The 14,632-nt window shown below is 37.5% G+C and overlaps 1 long non-coding RNA gene across 1 annotated transcript; it reads left to right on the top strand.

Moving 5' to 3' along the window:
* Positions 1 to 884: 884 nt before the first annotated feature.
* Positions 885 to 8,491, top strand: LOC108166156 (uncharacterized). Its single transcript, XR_001776414.1, has 3 exons — positions 885 to 1,218; positions 2,151 to 2,352; positions 8,021 to 8,491. It is a non-coding gene; the product is annotated as an uncharacterized LOC108166156 (long non-coding RNA).
* The last annotated feature ends 6,141 nt before the right edge of the window (positions 8,492 to 14,632 follow it).

Genomic DNA, 14,632 nt, shown 5'->3' with positions numbered 1-14,632 from the left:
TTTYACTGTTYTTCACACAGACAGGATTCCTAGTTTTCTCCTTTATACCAATTAAATTCGTAGTCCTTTTTTATGTTCGGTATTTGATAAAAAAAAATAACATCTGCAGCTTAAAATGAAGTTGGAGATATTATTTTAGCCAATCTATTTCCTATGTGAAACTTTTTCCACATTTTTATTATGTTACAGCCTTATTCAAAATACAATTAATATCCCAAAATCAGACATCGATGACGATGTGGAAAACAATTTAGRGACTTTTGGGGACTAATTTAAGGAATAAATTTAGCRATACTTATTGTTGAAATAATCTTCCCTGAAAGCAGTTTGTATAGATAAATGGAAGGCAGACAGACAGACTGATTATGTAGAATCAATATAATTGACTGATGTACACACAAATGCATAAAACAGGAAAACACGCTACTCTGTAGTRCCGCTAGGTGGCGACATATTCTGGGTATATTATGGCCCAGTTTGGCGAACATCATCTTCTTGTGGTTGCATTAAGATCAACGTGTTTATTATCTGCAGACGCACTGATGCACGAATAGTAAAATTCATGGATGTTGGCTGTTTGATTTCAACCAAATATTCATGTAGTTATGTCTGAAAAAAGAGAATCTGATTCTTTTGCATGAATCTGTTTTTCGCTCATCATTTAATTGGCTCACTTGCATGCGACCATACACTTTAAAATTATATCCCATATTCCCCGCCAACGCAGCTCCAAAACACGCACCGACGCACCGAAGATCTCCATTCCCATTGGTTATCTTCAACCTACCGACCGCGTGGCGTCAGCAAAGGGAGGAGGAAGTGTTAAGAGGAGAAAAGGCAGCAGGGAGGTGAGAGGGGACCACTGTGAGTCTGTCAGGGGGGGGGCGGACATCTCAGCCTCAGGACCGGAGACCGAAGCGCGCGCTTGGACACGGGGCGGATGAAAAGGTTCGCCATCCGCACGGAGCATCCCGCGTCTCTGACGGAAACCAGATCCTCCTGATGTGGTTACAGGAGCGGGAAGATGTCTCACCCACAGCCCCATCATGCAGCCGTACCGSAGATGATGAGATGGAGGGGGGGGATTATCGATCTGATCCACGCCGGGACTCACCTGTCTGTCAAAGCAGGTGTGGACAGAGAAACTAGAGGCTGGAGAAGCGCCCTGTGGATGTTTAATCTCCTGGATGCAAAGGACACTTCGACAAACCCTGAAAAGTGAGCTGTTTGGATTATGTGGTGCTTATTATTGTTCCCATACGTTTAAATTTACGCAGACGTGTATTTTACTCCCAAATGTATCAATTTGAAATATGTCTAACATGTTTCGCCTACTGAGTGGTGTGTAAATTTTCCATTTTTTAAAATTTTGGATCTGATATTTGAGTTACGGTGTGTCCTGTTTAACAAAGACAACGTTGGACAATTAAAAAAAAAAATCCAGCAGGCCTTTTGTGTTTTATTATCTTTCAATAACGCTAACTTTGCACCAAGAGCCTGGCAATTATAAACGCCACTTTATTTTAAGCAAAGACAACGCTTACAATGTGGCCTGTTGCGGAAATTTTTGTTATAGAAAGATTGGCGGAAATTTCTTTATTTGCTGATATTTGTCAGTGTTTTCACTCAGCTATGCAAAGAAAGTGACGCAGCCGTTGTTAGTGCATCTCTTCTCCAATTAAAACATCTGACGTCAGACGCTCTGACCTAAAGAAGCGTCAGATCATCATGAGGTTAATGTGAGTTTACGTTTGTAAAGCTGTGCAGGTGCACGACTGTGCATTAAAGCAGATGAATATTTTGAAGGGTGAAAAGTTCATGATTCTACAAACCAATACTGCCTTATGTTGAAATGTCATTATTGGTTAAATTAATAGTTAGAAATGCTTAAAAAAATAATTTTGAAGAGGTATTAAAACAGGATTAATTGATGGAGTTCAACTTTAATGTGGATGATTTGAGATTTTATTTCGACAGTTTAGCAGTACAAAAAAATAAATWAATTAATCCAGCCACTACAAGTTTTGTTCTGTTTCTGAAACTGAGATTTTCACCAATAATTTTAGTGCTTCTGTATCTTCATTTTTCTGACAAAATTAACTAATAGGCTCAAACCTGCACTAACGTTGTTCATTCTGTGATTTTCCCAGGAAGCCTCAGTTTTTTTCCAGTTTGCTGCTCTGATGAATGAAGGAGCCTGTTCCTGTCTTTGGTTATCTAGCTGTATGAGTGTAAACTCTCCATCATAAAGCTAGATAACCGAAAGTAGGAATGACCTCCAAGGCTTCGGACCCTCAGCTCATGTGAGAGGAAACCTGGGAAAATGGAAGAAGCATCACATGATGTGTCCAGGTAGGTCTTAATTTGTAGTATCGATAAATAAACGAGTGATTATTTGTCTACGTGTGTGTAGAAAAGAATAGTATATTTGTATGTRTAATTTTCTCGGGTTTTTTTGTCAAAATAAAAAGTTGTGATTTAAACCAATTGGAAATTAAAACCCTTTTCTCTTTCTTGATTATTGGAGGGTTACACAACAAACTAGCCGGAWAACTGCAACAGTTGAAATTCCTTAATGTGTCAACCTGAATGTTTTAAGCAACCTTAAAAAAAAAAAAATTATATATATATATATTCTGTGAGAGGTCAGCCTCCATCGCTGTGAGGAATGCTCCAGGTTGTATATTTCTGACTCATTCTGACACCTCACTGCTATCTTTAAAATCATTGTGCTGCATTAGACACAACATGAACRTTTTTGGTTCATGATGATTATTTTTAATATTAAAGCCTGATGAGCAAATTCAAAGGGTCCTGCCTTGGGTTTCTCCCACGGTGAGATCTTCCTCRTAGGGACTTTAGCTTCCCACTAATTATTCGAGTCACATTTCTGGGGCCTCTCAAAGGCCAGTCTGTGAGTCACTGCAGAGCTGCCACTGAAAGCTGAACAAAAACTGACAAAGCTGGTATTTTGATGTGACATTTTGATCATGTGATTCATGTGGTTTTCCCTCGCTGAAGGTTCACAGCGATTTTACACTGCTAATGGCTGATAAATTAGATTATTCTATTAAAATCTGCATGTCATCAGTTCAAGTTAATGTTGTGCTAAATGGTTATAAAGAAAATATAGATACATGACTGCAGTGTATGGCTGCAATGTGACATAATGTGAAAGAGCTCAAAGAAAAAATATGCGCAAGGCACTGATGTCCTATGAAAGAAAGAAATCATATTATTGCTTATATCTTTGTTTGTTTTGTTGTTGTGTTTTTTTAAAATCCAAAGACTGTTGGCCTCTTGACAAAACTCATGTAAATTGGTTTTAAAAATAGATTTAAGATGCAGATAATTGTTACGGATATAAAAATAAATCAGAAATGACACTCAAATGTTCCTTTCCTGAATACTTTTCAAACAATTGAGTCTTTTCTAACCCATTTGAAATTGCACTGCTTACTTTTTACATCTCATTAACAACGATTGTAAATGTATTTTTGAAACACAAAACAAGAATAACTGAAATAAAGGGAGAATAAAAAAGCAATATTGTTATTTATACAGTTCTTGTTCTGGTAAATTAACTGTCTTTGCTATTTTCAGTTTATTTTGTTTTGCTTGTTTTTTAGTTATTTATTTGAARTTTTATTGGAAGAAGAATGGAGGTGAAAAGAAACWTTTTTTTTATCTTACTCAATCTTTTTGAAAGTTGCAAAGAAAGGAAACGTGTCTACTGCAGAAACTACTTTTGTTAAAAATACATAAGTTTAACMACTTAAAAAAATGAAAATGGATTTCTTTAATTGTCCCGTATTTAAATTTGCACTGATCAGATCCTAAAAAAACTTCTTACTCTATTCTTCTTTAATTACAAAAGTTTAGTTTTGACAGATTTTTTTCATATTTATATTTGTTTCTGTTTTTTTTTTTTCTTCTTGTAAATAAATGTGAGGATAAAAAAAAGCATGCAGCGCGGGAAAGCGTTTTCTAACCCATGGCCTAAAAGCCTGAGCTCAGGTCAATAAAGTACGGCACGGTCTTGCAAAGTGAGTGCTGTAAGCAAAGAAGTGTTCTTCATCATTCTGCTGGAAATACTGGAGCAGTCTGGAGGCGGAGATCCTGGCCGCGGCGCGCAGGACCGTTTCAGCCCGTTAATCTGACGCAGATCTGTGAGTTTCTCCTGCAGATCCCAATATGAGGGACAAAACGCTGCCAAGAAAACCCCCACAAAAAAACCCGGGACTGCCTGACAACGGCGTAAAATAAAGGAAACAAACTCCAGCCGATAATGAAAAGGAGGCAGACAAGCTGGGCTCATTAACATAATTGCATAGAAACTGGGAGCAGGCCTGTTTAAAGGCGCAGCGGCGGCGGCGGCTCGCTGCATCACCAATCACACAGCTTCATGCTTTAAAGCTTTACACTCAAATTCACGGCGATGCCGTTTTTTTTTTTTAAGTCTTCCTAGCAATGACTACTTTTTTTTTTTTTGTTTCCTATCACGATTCAAATATAGCTCGTTTTAGCTGCTTGGAAACATAATGCGGGGACTGTTCCTTTATTAGGAAGCAGGCTCTAATTAGCCGTGCAGCCTGGGGGAGGGCTTGTAGCGAAGCTGCTAATGAGCGACGCACACATACCTGCCTCCAAAATGACGTATTTAATTTCTTAACGTGTAGATTTTTGTCATCAAGATTTATTCTAACGCCATGTTTGTAATAGTTCGTAGATTTATCAAATCCTAAACCACTGGGTTTTAAAGAGAAGAAAACGGCCTAAACGCCTTACATGCACCTGCAGCTTTCTTTGACCGGGTCTGTGCTCTGGGTCGGTGTTTGGTGCTGCAGCTGCAGGAGACCTGTTGGCCTGTTGGTAAACACACTGTCCAGGGCCCACATTATAATTCTGATCCTGGCTTCTCGCCACAATGGCTGCTTTTGTGAAAGGAGCACTTGACAAAGGTCTGCCACTTCTCCTTTCCTGTGTGTGTGTGAGAGAGAGAGGCTGGTGCAGTAAACACTGGGCACAGGTGGGAACCTCGGTCCAGACCAGACAGCAGATGCTTGCAGAAGAACAGCAGCAATCAGAGCAGTTCCTGGAAAGTTGTTCCTTTGTGTCCCTGCAACTGCCTGTGTGTGAACGTGAAGAAATGTGGTCTTTTATAGCAGAGATAAGCAGAATGTGTTCAGTATATGTGAACAAAGGCACCTTTCTTAATATCTTAGTTTGATTCTTGCATAAACATTTCTCAGTACTGATAAAGAAAACCTGTTCAGTATTATGTTGGTATATTAGATTTTACTAATTATTTTTGCAGAATGTTTTAATTCCAGAGTTTAGTAGCCTTTTAAACAAAATTTTTTTTTTCTTTTCAAATGCAAAGCACATATAATGTAATGGTTCCACTGCAGGATGATTGTGGTCCAAATATCAGCACAGGAACTTCAGAGTAACGATGACAGCGAGCTTCTCTCAGGCAGGACTCTTCAGCTCCGTTTCCCTTTTTTCCAAAAAAAACACTGCAGCTGTGATCCCATCTTAGTCTGGGGACAAACATGATTATCCTGCTATGGCTTGTTCTTGGCTTTGTAGCAGCGACAGGGGACCTTTCAGAGCGCCAGTTTTCCCATGGTTGAGTGGGTCTGAGCAGCTAAACCCCTCGTGTGGACCAGTCGCAGAATATGAGCTTTAAACCAGAGCAACAGGCAGACAATGCTGCATCTGTAGAGACGTGCAACTATTAAGCTGCAGCTTCTTAAAGCGTTTATCTCTAAATATCCTGCTGATTTGATGTTGCCCATAATATTGCATGCATGACTCTTGAGTGTATATATTTCACACGTTACCAAAAAGTAATCAACCTTTGAAATAGTTTTAGTAACTACCAAATTCCTTTCTTTTCGTGTTCTTTCTTCATAAAGGAAACACAAGCGGGCCATAGATGTTATGAATTTAAGATGGAGGTCAAAGTTAAGAAATAAGTCATCAAAAAGTCTTCTTTTTCTCCAGTATGCAAATTGTTAATTTACTGTACATAAAAAATAGTTTTAATTGATGGAAAACAACGAAATTAAATATTTAGAGCATTTCAACACCAGAAAATGGAGAAGAAAAAAAATCCAAAAGTTGAAATCAAGTTATAATGAAAGTGCAGTTAAAATATTAATTTTGCATATTGCTTCTGTTTAATCGGAAACCAAAGAGTTAACTTTTGCTACACTGTGTTAGATAGTAATGCAGTAAAGCAAAAAAAAAAAAAAAAACATCCTAAAACCCAGATTTCTCTATATTTGAGATGCCCAGAAGAGCCTTGAATAAAATTAAGAAAAAATTTAAAATAAACCCACAAAAACAAAATTTGTCTAAATTCTGTATCATGTGTTTCCACAAAAATCTTAATTAGCGGGGTAAAATTGCCTCCACTTAGTTAAAAACAAATTAAGATTTCCATATTTTTATGCTATTTGTATCAAAGCCAAAGTTGTGCAAAAATAAAATATAAAACAGAAGGTTTTAACGTATTTAATTCTGTCTTCACTGTTTCTGCAGCTGTTGTCCAGAAGTTATTTTCTTTGTGTTTGATAAATCACCAAAAAAAATAACATCCACAGTCATATAAAGTTTGTCAGATTAAACTAACCAAACTAAAACAGCTCCTCATTCACAAATGAAGAACAACGATTCAAATTCATAGCAATAAAATCGAGTCATTTAGAGCAACATTTTCCCAGGAGTGAATTTCCATTTCAACCCGCCGGTCGTTCATTATGACAGTCAAGTTCAAGTTCAGAGGGGCAGAAACGTCTCGACTCTTCAGACTCTGCCGTCGCTCCACCCTAACACTCCCCTCCTTCTGCGCTCTGCGATGACTCCGTGGCGTTACCATGACACAGAGGCTGTGGTGTTGTTATGGCAGCGGGCTGGACGGCCCGGCTATGCGCTGGTGAAAAGGACAGCCTGTCAGAGAGACCAAGAGAGACTTGGGGACCCCCACCCCATCACAACCCAACAGCTGGGCACAGTCCCCCACCTCCCTGCCACCTCCTCCTAGAGCTACCCACCCTCAGGCTTTTCAAACAGCACCCAGGCCCTGGGAACAACTAAACATTTCACATTCATCATTCTCTCCCTCTCTCTCTCACACACACACACACACACACACACACACACACACACACACACACACACACACACACACANCACACACACACACACACACACACACACACATCTTAACCTGCTCCTAAATCAACTATTTGTCCCTAAAATCCAGCCCCTAATGTAATGTCACACTTCACCTTCAGCCATAACACTCCCACACACTGAAATCCTCTTTGTCTTTTCTTTCTACCCACCTGCGCTCCTTAATAAATATTTCAAATTCGAAACGCATAAAATTTGAACAAGGCTCATATATAAGTCCTTTTACTAACTTACTCTGTGTGCGCATGCTTGTGTGTGTGGGTGTGTGCGTGCATGTGTGTGTGTGTGTGTGTGTGTGTGTGTGTTTGTGGGAGCAAAAGAGATTTAGTTGAGGTCTCATTCAAGTTTGAGCTTGAAAGGCTGGACATTTGCATAAACTGCATGCTGTCTGAGGGGCTGCGTTTGTGCGAGTGCGTGTGTGTGTGTGTAGGGGGGGAGTGTCTCTGAGAAAAGATATGAGAGAACATGAAGAAATACGGGGGACAGCAGAATCCTGCCTTGTGAATCTGAAGAAGAAAGAGGAGGTTTGAATAACAGAGAGGGTGAAAATTGGTAGAGAAAGAGACTTACCATGTCCCTCCAATGGGATTAAAATGTCCTGGACCCTTTTTTTTTACATATAATTTGGTGAATCTGGCAGCAGCATGGCTGCGGGGCCGGGGTGGCCCAGGGCTCACATGAACTGACAGGAGCTCTGCGTAAACTATGCAAGTTTTGTTTGCATCATCTAACTTATTTCTGCATGCTGGCAAACGACGATTATTCCGACCAAGTTAGATAATTTGCACTAAAAGCTTTTCCTCCTTTTGTTCTATAGCTAAAACAACGATGAGCCTCAATCCAGCCATGCTTCAGAATGAGAGGATGAGCACATCTTCCACCAGCACGCTGGGATCTGTCTGAAGATGACGAACACACAGAGCCGAACTCAGACTGAACAGTTCAAACAGCCAGCAATATAAAGACGCAAAGATGTAGCGATGCTGGTAAAGTTAGTTATGTATATTTTTTCATATAAAATGTGATAATGCAGGTTTATTGCTGCAAAATATATTTTTTAAACTATTAGATTAGCCTGGACATGTCTTAAAATCATGTTCGATCGAAGAAAATGTGTCTCTTAAGGCTCAATTTAGATAACTTTTATATTTAAATGGTGCTAATAGACGTGATATCCTTTTTTTTTACTTTTCAAAACAAAATGTTGAAAAGTGGATTGTTTTAATGTAAGCTGTTCAGTTATTCATGTCTTCAATAAAACAGACTATAGTAACAATGTAGGTGTGATTATTCCTGGTTTTACAGGCATCATGAAGCTGCTTTGCATCAGCACCTTGGACAGAGGCAGAGAGAAAAGTGTTGCAAGTTTTGAGCCAAAGAGCTCAAATGATGAACAACAGAGCAAGAAATGGCAGATCCTTCATCCCAAAGTGTGTGAAGGCATTTGTTACATCACTGGGATGATTCACGCATAAAAATCAAATGTAACAAGAGTCGAAAAGGGTCCATTTAGTTATTACAGACCTCTTATCATCATATCTGCACTGGTAAGAAATAATTTAAAAAAAAAATTATTATTCCACAAGTAAATGTAACCAGGAAGGAAATCTGTGACAGCTCTGGTATTAGTCTTTAGCGTGTCGCTGCTTAAAGTTCAGACACCATTATTATCCTGCTGCTGGTCAGAAGGTCTTGACCTTTCGGTCTGCTGGGACACAAGTTGACCTGAGACAAGCCAAGACACGTGCGCTTCATGCAGAGAGACTCATCTTATTCAAGCAACTGTTAAAAGTGAAAATATAAAAAAAATAAAACAGCCAAGCTTTAAAGCAAAAGAGGTGACTTTTTCATAGCACTTTAAGGGTTTTAAGTAAATTTCTCCAGAATTTAGGATTAACAACTGGATCTGCGATGTGTTTTTTATTTGATTTGGGTTGGTAATGGTTTAATCTACTGACTTTATTTTAGACTTTTTTTCCCCATTATGTTTAGAATTAGAGATCACACACAGCATTTGGTTCAACGGAGCATAGTCTGCATCAGTCCAGCCGAGATTCTCACTCTCTGCAGACAAAGATGAATGTTCTTGTTAGTTTATGAAGTATGTGAGGAGTTAGGATATTCACCATGTGGCAGAAGAGCGGTTAACTAATTGCACTAAATTTAACAACGCTGTGCTTGTCTCATGTGTCGCTCTGAAAAGCAGGAAGTGAGACGTTACGGGGAAGTCGCTCATGAATGACGAGCAGGCCGCTGCAGAGCCGGCTTGTGTCTGCGGACGGCTGCGGAGGGTTGTCCGGTCATTTATATCTTCCAACTGAGTGAGCTTTACGTCTTGTTCTCTGCGTTTGCATGAGAATAGAATCAGGTCCTGTGAACTTCCCCAACCTATTGACCCAGCTCCCTAGACATGAATGGCGCTGCTTTGAGGCTCCCCAGCCTCTCAAACAGGCTTTAACCATGCTTTAAGTCCCAATCATGGTAATTTAATATATCTTAAGCCTCTGGCTGTTGGGCTGGAGCCCCTCCGCAGTTTGTTTTAGGCATTTTCTGCTTCTCACCTCATCATCCAGTCCCAACGCTTAATTCAAGAGGTTGCTGCGGTACTCTGCCAGCTCGCATACTTAGGAAATATATGCATGAGTTTTGTTCCCAAATAGAATTTTTATATTGAAAAAGAAGAGGGACCTAGTGAGGATAAAAGATCTGAAAAGAATCATGAAACCGATCAACTCATGATAACAGAGATGTTGCATTTCACCATATTTTTTAATACTTTGTAAATCCTCAACTTTTGTAATGACAAGAGTACATATGTACCAAAGAGAGAAGGACCAAGACTCAGCTTTGTATTAAGAACAAAACGTTTTTATGTGGGTTTTTATTGATGAAAGTGAAAATATTGAAGTTGTTACAGAACGAAAATGTATGGAGGTAAATCTGTACCAGTAGCAAAAGTGAAGATGAAAAGCTCATATTTTATTGCTATAGTATCATCTAACACTAAAGAAAATGTCAAAACTCCAACTTTTAATTTGAGAGTATTATTTCTGTAAAGGAAAAATCTCTCGTTAAGAAATAATTGTTCACTACAGTATCAGAAATTTGACTGCTGCAGTGTTTTCAGTTTATATCACCTTTGGGAAAAATTATTTTTTTAATCAATGTTCTGTTTTTTGTTTTTGTTTTTTAAGACAAGATGTTACATTATAATCTTCCTAGTAATACATTTGAATATTTTTATTGGCAGTCAAACCCTTCTTATAATTGTTGACCAGCTTTTTGCATGTTTCTACTCGTATTTTGATGAGTTCTACATCTTTGAGAGAGGAATGTCTTCAACCTTTAGCTCCGTCCTCAGAGTCTTTGTCAGACTGAAGTCCAACTYTCCTTAGGCCCCTCCAACTTGTTGGCACGTCAGAACAAATATGTTGGTCAAAGCAAAAGATTACTTTAAACTAAATCTGCAAGGGAAAAGATACATTTTGTATGAAGAAATAACAAGAACTTTCACTCATTTAAACCTTTCAAATGTATAAAAAATTATAGGTGTGATATGAAATCAGTACCAAAATTAGTATTACTACCAGAATCCAGTAATAAAAAAACTAGTATCTGATATTTTAAATTTAAAAAAGAGACCCTGCAAATGTTTTACAGTTTAATTTTTTACATGTGATGTGCCTCTGAACACATCTTTCACAAAGAGAAAGGGTGATACACTCAAATTTATTCAATACAACATTTAGCAGACATCTAATAAAATTAAACAGAGCAAATTACTGAATCTAGCTATTCTATGTACCTCATACATCTTATAAAACCACAAGTCTCCATGTGTGACCAGTAGTCTCTTTAAAAACTTCAAGAATCATTTAAATGGGTTTCAAACGTAAAGACGTCAAGAAGAAGATGAAGTCAGCTGTCTTTGTTCATGCCAGGATGCTTAAATATTACACTTAAAACTGATGCTTTGAACACTTAATAGTGAATGTATAATTTGTAAACCTGAAAAACATGACAAAAGTGAAATAAAAACAGCAGTTACTACTCTAATTGCAGAATTGTTTTTCTATAATTATGAGCTATAGAAAAGGTTAATTGTTTTATTATTATTATTATTATTATTATTATTATTATTATTATTATTATTATTATTATTATTATTATTATTATTATTATTATTATTATTATTATTATATATTAGATGTATTTGTGTAAAGAAAAGAGAGAGTTAGTGATAATGTAATGTTGCTGCTGTAGCACCCCCTGCTGGGGAAATGTTGCGATCTGTTGCATCATTCACAATCCCCTTAAAGCTGTTTTAATGTCTCCCTCTGCAGAAGCAGATATGTAAACAGTGAATGTTGTTTGTTAGACTTAGAAAGTAGATGGTAAAAGCGCTACAAAAGGACTTTTACTTCCCCGTTAAAGCTGGTGATTTCAATGTGGACAGGCATACCTGCTCAAATTTGAATTCATTTTTTGACTCTTCAAACAACTGACAKAAACTTCTTAATAAATAGTGCATAAAGATGCACCAATCAGATTTGGTAGTTTTGTTATGTCCAGTTGTAGATTTTTATAACGTTTCAAAGAGCTTGATTCTGATTTTAATTTTTTTTTGAGAACGATAAATATTTGTTCTTGCGTTCCCACTATTAGTCCTCATGAGTAATGGAAGCATTGCATCATGTGGGTGAGAAGCATTCCCTGCAAAACAGGATTTAAGTAATATTCTAAAGCAAAGTTTCTATTTACAGCATTTTTTAATACATGTGATACATTCAGCCTTCTTGTTATCTGTTGTAAAGTCTAACTCTCCCTCAAGTAACAGGATGAATGAATAACCAACAGGTTTTCATGAAAAAGACAAATACCATACTGATTCAGTTTTCTTCCTTCAGTGATAACTTCCACACCAAGGTGTGTCGATGTTCCCACAAACTAACTGATAGGAAAAATATCAGATTTTTTTATTTTCCAACTGGTTRGCAGAGCTGAAAATTATGCCAGTCTGGTCACCAGACAACCTGACACAAAACTAAAAATAGAAAAAACAGTTTCAATTTTGTGTCATACATGCAGCTAAATAGCTTTAGATGCATTCCATGACTTAAATGCAAATTGGTAGTCTGGCCCACATGTTTAAATGCTTCTCTTCATCCYATGAAAGCCATGTCAAAAACAAGTTGATGTATCTGAAAGATGCTGAGAATCAAAGATTTATTCTTATTCCACAGTGCAGAGTGCAGGACCCTCTCTGCTGCCTGTTTCACGCTTTCTTTGGAGAATATTACTGCAGCCCTTCTGTATCGCTGATGAACTGTTGGATGCTTTCCCAGTTGTAGAGACGGGACTGGTCCTGAAACAAGGACCTCATCAAAGCTTCGCAAACAAAAGCCTTACAGCTCAGCAGATACGTAAACCTCCAAGCTGATAGGTTTGTTCAAGACAACAAAGCCTGCGTTTGTTTCTTTTTTCCCTCTGGTCCTAATCAAGGCATCTAATTAACACGCCTTCTTTTCAAATAGTAGCAATTATCAGTGCAAACTTTGATGAGGTGGAATCCATTGCATTGCTGGCTGTGTGTTCGACAGCAATGCCAGTCTCTGATCTGCTTGATTGAACAGCCAAAGCCTCGTTTAGTTCGCTCTGCCAAAAACTAACTGCTTGTACATTATAGTGCTAAAAAATTAGGCAYACACACGGACAACACTTGCACTTCTTGGCACATTTMTTCATATTTTGTCCATTATTGATTTAGTTAGAAAACATATTTTAAAAATAAAAGAAGAACATAAAGTAAAACGATAACTGTATGGACTCAGGTCAAACTGTCCGGCATGTGCAAGAAATCCTGAGTAGGGTTTTAAATCTGACAGATTTTAAAACATTACTATAGCAGCCTGCTGCTCTGGGTTGAGTTATATTAACAGRTTTGAATTGAGCTGAGGTTTAAGGTGTTCCACAGGGTTCGACTCTTCTTTTTCTCTTTTTTGCACCTTCTTTTCAGTTTCATCTTCAAAAAACTTTGCATTAGTTTTGGTTGTTATGCTGATAAGCTCTGCTCTCTTTATGTAAGAAGCTGATCAGTTTCTGGGGCATTGAGCTTGTCTTATGAAGTCCAACAAGACTTCTAGGTTTCAACTCTAATTTAAATAACAGGGAAATAGTTGTTTGTTTGTTGTTTTTTTTWAATTAAAAATAAAGTATACAGTCATTAAATTATCCAGTCATCATTAAGGACTTACAATCTGTCAGAGGTGTGAACTAGAGATCAGCACTAACTCATCAAAAACCTGGAAAAAATAAACACTTATAATATTAAACATAAAGTCTTTAAAGGTACAGAGTTGTTTGTTATAACATTGTGTTGCCCTTAGGMTAAGAAAAACGTCACTCTATATACTGCAGCCCTTTCAGTCCTGCACCACATCCTATCAGACTGGTTTATGGAATATGGCCTCCTCCCATTTAACCATTTAAAAATATCTATTATTCTCCAATCTTTAATATGCTCTTGTTTGCGTTACACCAGCACGGCCAATGTAGATCCAAGAGCCACTGCTCCAAGCTCCAAGTTGTGTGCCAAATAATAGTATGACTGAAATCTCTAATTTTGTCTCATTTTTCATTACATATAAATAAATGGTTCTAAAATATGGCCACAATAAATTTTAGCAAAATGAATACCACGATTAGGACTAAGATTAAGACTAGCATAGCCTTATTTGAATGCTATGCTAGTTATGCTATTTTGCACCTTTTATTGCTAACATATAGTTTCTGGGTAAGCAGTATTAGTAGCATTCATTCTCAATATCACCAACTTGAAATCTCAAACTTATTAGCATTCCATGCAGTTCAGTATACCAGTGAAAATCCCCTCGGCGAACTAAAGGCAGACTGGACTTTAAACAGAGTACTTTTAAATTCCTCCCAGAGCAGGTTTGTTAGGTCTCTAAGSTACTGCTCTGTTTATTCTGTCATACGTTCCAGACCAATACTAACTCTATATACTCAGGTTTGCGCTGGAAACTTTACTATCTCTACTTTTGTCTTGGATTTGGTTTGTTTTTAGGAGTTCGACAAACCAAAAATAATATTATCACTCTGTGGCAACTATCAGCCATGTTCCTCTCTCACACTTTATTGACTTTCTGAACATGTTTCTCGAATTCAGCCATGGAAATGAATACAACTACTGTGCACTAAAAGTGAACAAAGAGGAAAAGTTGTAAAAAAAAATTATGATACATGCTTTTTAACGAACTTTATAAGCCATTATTTTCTATTTCCTTTCCGGATTGTAAATAAATCCTTGCAAACCTTTCTACTGAGTACCAGTCAACAGACAGAAGACAGGTACTATAATAATAATAATAATAATAATAATAATAATAATAATAATAATAATAATAATAAT

Source organism: Poecilia reticulata, linkage group LG3 (genome assembly GCF_000633615.1).
Source record: "Poecilia reticulata strain Guanapo linkage group LG3, Guppy_female_1.0+MT, whole genome shotgun sequence".
In the NCBI taxonomy this organism is placed as follows: Eukaryota; Metazoa; Chordata; class Actinopteri; order Cyprinodontiformes; family Poeciliidae; genus Poecilia; species Poecilia reticulata.
This window is presented reverse-complemented; position numbering and strand designations above follow the sequence as displayed.